Source organism: Manis pentadactyla, chromosome 19 (genome assembly GCF_030020395.1).
Source record: "Manis pentadactyla isolate mManPen7 chromosome 19, mManPen7.hap1, whole genome shotgun sequence".
Lineage (NCBI taxonomy): Eukaryota > Metazoa > Chordata > Mammalia > Pholidota > Manidae > Manis > Manis pentadactyla.
Window position 1 is genome coordinate 17,117,028 of NC_080037.1, and position 5,716 is coordinate 17,122,743.

The 5,716-nt window shown below is 39.5% G+C and overlaps 1 pseudogene; it reads right to left on the minus strand.

Annotated features, from left to right (window-relative positions):
• Positions 1-266: 266 nt before the first annotated feature.
• LOC118935758 (U1 spliceosomal RNA) lies at positions 267-439 on the minus strand (annotated as a pseudogene).
• Between the last annotated feature and the right edge of the window lie 5,277 nt (positions 440-5,716).

Consider the following 5,716-nt stretch of genomic DNA (forward strand, 5'->3'; position numbering starts at 1 on the left):
ACGAAAAGAGATTAACCTCACAGGGTCAATGCGAGGAACAGATGGGACAGAGCCAGTTTTCATCTTAAAGCCCAGTTCCAGGACTATCTCCTTCAGGAGGCCTCTGTGACCGTGTCAGTCCCTCGTGATTGCTCCCTTCTCTGATGCCCGTTTCTTGAATAGTTAATAATCTAGAGTTTATAGCTATCACTATCATGTGTAATAATTTCATGTATGTACATGTATATTTGCTCTAATTCTCCAACTAGGTTTTAAACTGTTTTAATAAGAGGCCTTTTTTTTTTTTCAAATGCAGTCCCCCACCTCCATAAACTACGCAGTTGAGTTTCCCACTTTTGGGGAAATCGCAGGGGTCAGCTCATCCGGAGTGCAATGGATTAAGCCTCGCCCTGGGGGAAGCACACTCATGATCATGGAATCTGCCCTGTTGGGTAAGTATAAAGGGGCATGTTTTAAAACCTGTCTCTGACTGTCCCTGTGTTGGACACAGTGGGGGCTTAATAAGACTTGTTGGTTGATAAATAGAAATGATTTTGAGCATTATAGTATTTAAAGGCACATTCTTGATCTTCCTCCATTATTTCTGACCTGTCTACCTCTACTATAATATCATTCTAAAACCAAACAAATGAAAATTCTTCTCTTCCTTCCTTCTTTCCTTCCAGCATATGTGTAACACCTACTATATGCACATAGCCATAGACATTTTAGATCTGTTTCATTAACTATAATCATCTAGGAAAGGGGAATTTGGAATGGATCTACATTTCCAACAATAAACTATATTCATGCTCTAAAAACAGGGCTGGGTGAAATGATAAAGAAATGGTACTTCAGAAGTGGGCATAATAGGGTTCACTGTGTGGCTGTGTAAATTTGCTATTCCCGCTGCTAAAGTTATTTTAATAACATTATTTTTTCTTTTCCATCCTCTGTAGTACTAGGTCTTTCCATTTGACAGATTTTTCCTTAAAGAGAAATGAGAAGCTTCAAATAAGTACACCTGGGACTAACCTTACCATGACACTTCCTTGACAGTTTTTTCACATTGTCTCATTAATAATGCTCACGGCACCCATGAGGTCACCAAATATGATGATCATCACTTTTGGCCAAATCAAAATACTGAGTAACAGAGAGGTTAACTGAGTTCCCCACTCCCTGCACACAGAGTTATCGCTGGAGCTTGTAGATGGAATTCATTCTAAGATTCAGCCTGATTACTGTGGTGTCTTATGCCCCTCTAAATGCCTTATCTAGTAAAGAAAACAAGAAGAAGAGATCCTAAACCAGAGAGAACCAGAGGTGGTTTCTCTATGTCTGGAGGATGTCTACCTCTTCCTCATGCTCAGGAATAAAATGACCACCGCCCTGGCCTGGCCAAGCACTGCAATGGGACTCATCTAAAGCCTGAGCCTGGTGCCAGGCCAGTGTGGGCCCCACTTCCATACACCTTCAATTCCGAGACCTCTCAGAAAGTGGGGCTTCCCACTGGTCATGCAGCCCCGGCACCAGGAATGAAGCTTCTTAGCTTTCCTCAAGTCTGTGCTGAGAATGGAGCAGCTGCTCATTGCCCCATATTTATTGGGGGCAAACCTGTTGGGCCATGCCCATTACTGACCCAGCGTCTACAGAGGCCTGGCAGGTTGTGTGCATGAAGAAGGGGAGCAGAGTAGTATACACACACCTGCGGGGCCAGCTGCAGAGTGCAGGACCAGTCTGAAGAGACAGCAGGCCCGGTGGCGGATGTGGCCCCAGTGGAGTAAATGCAGCAACATTTTAAAAGAAGCAAGAAATCTAGATTTTCACTACCCCTGCACAAGCCTCCATCCCCCGGAAATGTTTCCCTTCAACTCAGCCTCTTGTGAGCACTATTTCTTGCTTTCCTTAGACTTGCCCTTTTTATGTATTCTTAAATATTTATTGGTGCTTCTTCAAGACACAGAAACTAAGACTGAGTCGCGAAGATACCAAACAACTCATCACTTGAGTGGAAAAAAATTTAGTCAAAGTCTCTTAACTGAGTACCTGTCTGCTTGACAGCACAACGTCTGCCACTTCATTTACCTCCTCCTCCAAGAAGGCACATCACTACCATCTATACCTATTAGGGGTGCACAAGAATCAGAAACAGACTATTTCTACTCTACAGAAAGCTAGCTGGTTGCAGAGTGAAATTTTCCATCTGTGTGAAATTTTCAGTAAATTCCACACGACTGAATTTACTTTTTTAAAAAACTGAAACGAATCATGCTTTGATCTGAATTTGCAGGCTTGATTGAACTACTGTTACTGAAAGGACCATCTGATAATTTGTGGGGAGTGGGCACTAGAGAAAGAATTGCTTTTATCTCAGTAATGTATAGATATTCATTATTCACATGCATTCTACATGTGATGAGATTTTATGTTGGTCTAGTGAAATAACGGAATTTCTTCAGTGTAGAGTATCTTCTCTAATCAGTATATCTCAAATGGTATTACTACCAAGGGTCACTGGTATAGACATATACACACAGAACAAAACTCATAAATAAACCCACTGATTATAAGCAAAAAAATAAGTAAAACTGATAATATAGCACACATTTTCAGGACTTTATTGCATCAAAATTTTATATTAGGACCAATTACCACTGCAATTTGTTTTTTATAATCAACCAAGGAATGGAGCGTTGCCTACTTTGTAACCCCAAAATCGTATCCGCTGATAGATATGCAGTTTCGGTCAGGTAAAATCAAACCAAATAGCAACTTTCACTGTGTAGAAAACAAAAGGAACACAGTTACACTCACTGTGGTCCCTGCCACAGTCACCTGGGGCCAGCTAGCAAGATGGAGCGCTAAGATCAAGATCTCCCAGGTTGAATGATGTTTCTGTTGAAACCATTTGAAGCAGTGTTTCCCTCAAGTGTGCTCTGGGGAGCATTTGTCAAGTGAGATGCTCCACAAGAACAGGATTCTGTGTCCAAGCAAGTTTGGGAACCACTGACCACTGCATCGCCCTCTAGGATATTCCTAATGTACTTCAGCCTATTATAAGCACCGTAGAGCTCCAAAGTAAAACATCCTATTTAACGTTGCTTACAGGTAGCATCAAATTTTTTTCTCCTAACATTCCTTTAGGGAATGTTGATCCATATAATTTTAGTTTGGTCTTGGACTAGCAAACTGATCTAACTCTTCAGTGAGAGGAAAATATGCAGAGTACTTTTGTTTCACAGTTAATTTATATAAGGGAATCCATACAGCTCTTCCAAAATTCCAAGCGAAAGCAATTATGACAAAGAGCCCATTCTATTCCTCAATAGAATAAACACAATAAATGCCACCATACCAAATATCTAATACTGCCTTAGTTTGTCTCGCCACCATCAAGCTGGTTTTTCAGCTGATGCAAGCCCTGTGCTGCTCCAGCTAACCTGGTGGAATCACCACAGGTTATTTCATATGAATTTACCAAAGTAGAAGAGAAGTTCCACTCTATACATTCACACGCCAAGATTCTGGACTGAAGAGAAATGTATATTGTACTTCATCTAAGTAATGATTTGGATGCTCTTATTTTGTGTTTTTTTGGGTTATGTATACTGCCCATTCATCTTAGAGATGATGCTTTTCCTCTGCAAATGGTGTGTGCATGTGTGCGTGTGTGTGTAAACCTCTGATAGCAATACCATCTGAGAAATACAAGAAAAGCTAATGCACCAGACCAGTAGTTCTTTCCAAACCTATATTTTATGTGTGCTTTGCTGTACCAAGAATGAAGGAATGAGTAAGTGTTTGCCCCGTCCTTTGCTTTCTTCTAGGCAGTATGTTTTCTTGGCTTTACTGTCATCTTGAGCCTTGTTTTGGAGGGCAGAAGAATGCTTAGGTCATGCTTAGTTTTTATAGCCTCATTTAGTGGAAATGGATCCTTTGGGCCCAGTCTATGCCCATTGCCTAAATTTAAAGTTCTTTTTCTTGCAGGGGGCTTGATTTATATTTGTTGATGGCGCAATGAATGCAAATAACTGCATGGGTGACCTTTAGGAGTCTGTAAAAAGCCACACCAGTTATGTGAATGACTTGAATTCAGGAAAAAAAAAACAGATTTTGATATATTTTCAGCATTTCAACAAACAGTTTTTTCTTGAGGAAGGAAAAGGATTAATCACCCAGTAGGTATTTTGGAAACATATAGAGAGCTAATCTGTGGTAAATGACCAGGTGTTTCAGTAACACATCACTACATGAGTGATATGGTAAAAGGAAACCTAAGCAGAATTATAGAATCACTAGAATGGATTATCTGCTCAGTTCATTTTATCACATTCCTTTATATCCTGGTAGGTCTACACCTACACCTAAAATAAGAACATAATTAAGACTGAGTCATGACCTAATATGAAGTGATATGTGAGAAAAAAATTATTTTCATGAGATGAAAGCTCTTGTTAGGGAAATTCTGTCCAAGAATCTGTCCAAAATGATGCAACATGAAATACCTATTTTTTTTTACAACAGATCGGCTCTCTGTTTGTTTCCAAAATACCTGCTGAGTGATAAACAATTTCCTTTCTCAAGATAGAGTTCTTTGTAGAAATGCTAATTATGACAGAAACCCCTTGTTTAGAAGGAACACTGCAGAAGCTGCTCAATTCTAAAATGTTTTACTCTGATCAATAGAACTAATGCAATAAATCTACGTATTTGACACACATAAAAATTATTTCAAATGTAAACATCTTTAACTTAAAAATTGATTTTGATATAAGAAGAAAATAATGACACTGTACTACCAGGGGAAAAAGGAAGAAGTGAAGATGCCTGGAACTTTCACTCATGTTTTGTGCTATCAAAATCTGGAAGTTTCATAACCAATTATTCCTGCTTGTCTTCAAAATAGAGGTCACTCCCCACCCCCCACCATCACTAAGTCCTGCCTCAGTATTTGAGGGACAGTTGCCTAACGCCTTGGAATCCAGTACTACCGCTGGAGTGATTCTGAGTACTGGCGCTCCAATCCCAGAGATTCATGTTCCAGTTTACTCCGCTGTACCCACGTCTCTGTCTCAGTAATCCACCTTTACATCACCTTTCCATTATATGCACCCACCTTTACACTACCTTAATGAATGAGTGCTTTTGGCTTTTTCACAATTGGAGGCTCGAATTTGATCTATAAAGTCCGCCCTGGTTGCTTAACTCTTAGACTCGCGCATGGACTTTGTACTTCCTGTCTGCCGCCTTGAGGTGCTGATGATCTCCTGATGGTGATTTCCCTATATTGTGCTTTGCTTGCAAGGGATTTAATTAATTTAACCATTCCAGCAGTCTTCTGTGATATAGCAGGTGTTTCATCTGTAAGAAAATTGAAGATAAAGTAATATCTTTATCTAGACTTCTTAGAAGATAAAGTAACATCTTCATTAGAGAATTGCCAAACTAATTGGAATTTTAGAATCCTTGTTGACTTATCAGGATCATCTGTGTTTATTGAAGGGATTTTAGCATGGCTTCAGTATTTAAGGGAAGTAGGAGCATTTAAACTGTTTAAAGTTAAAAAAGAATGAACAGAGTTTTAGCTACTATTTTCTGGTGCCTCACTGGTTGGAAACCAAAAAAGAAAACCTCTATTAAAGGAGAAAAGGTAAAATCTCATATGATGAAACCTATAAGAAACAGTTTGGAAATCTACGAGAACAGACACCATACATCATACTGGGCCCAAAAA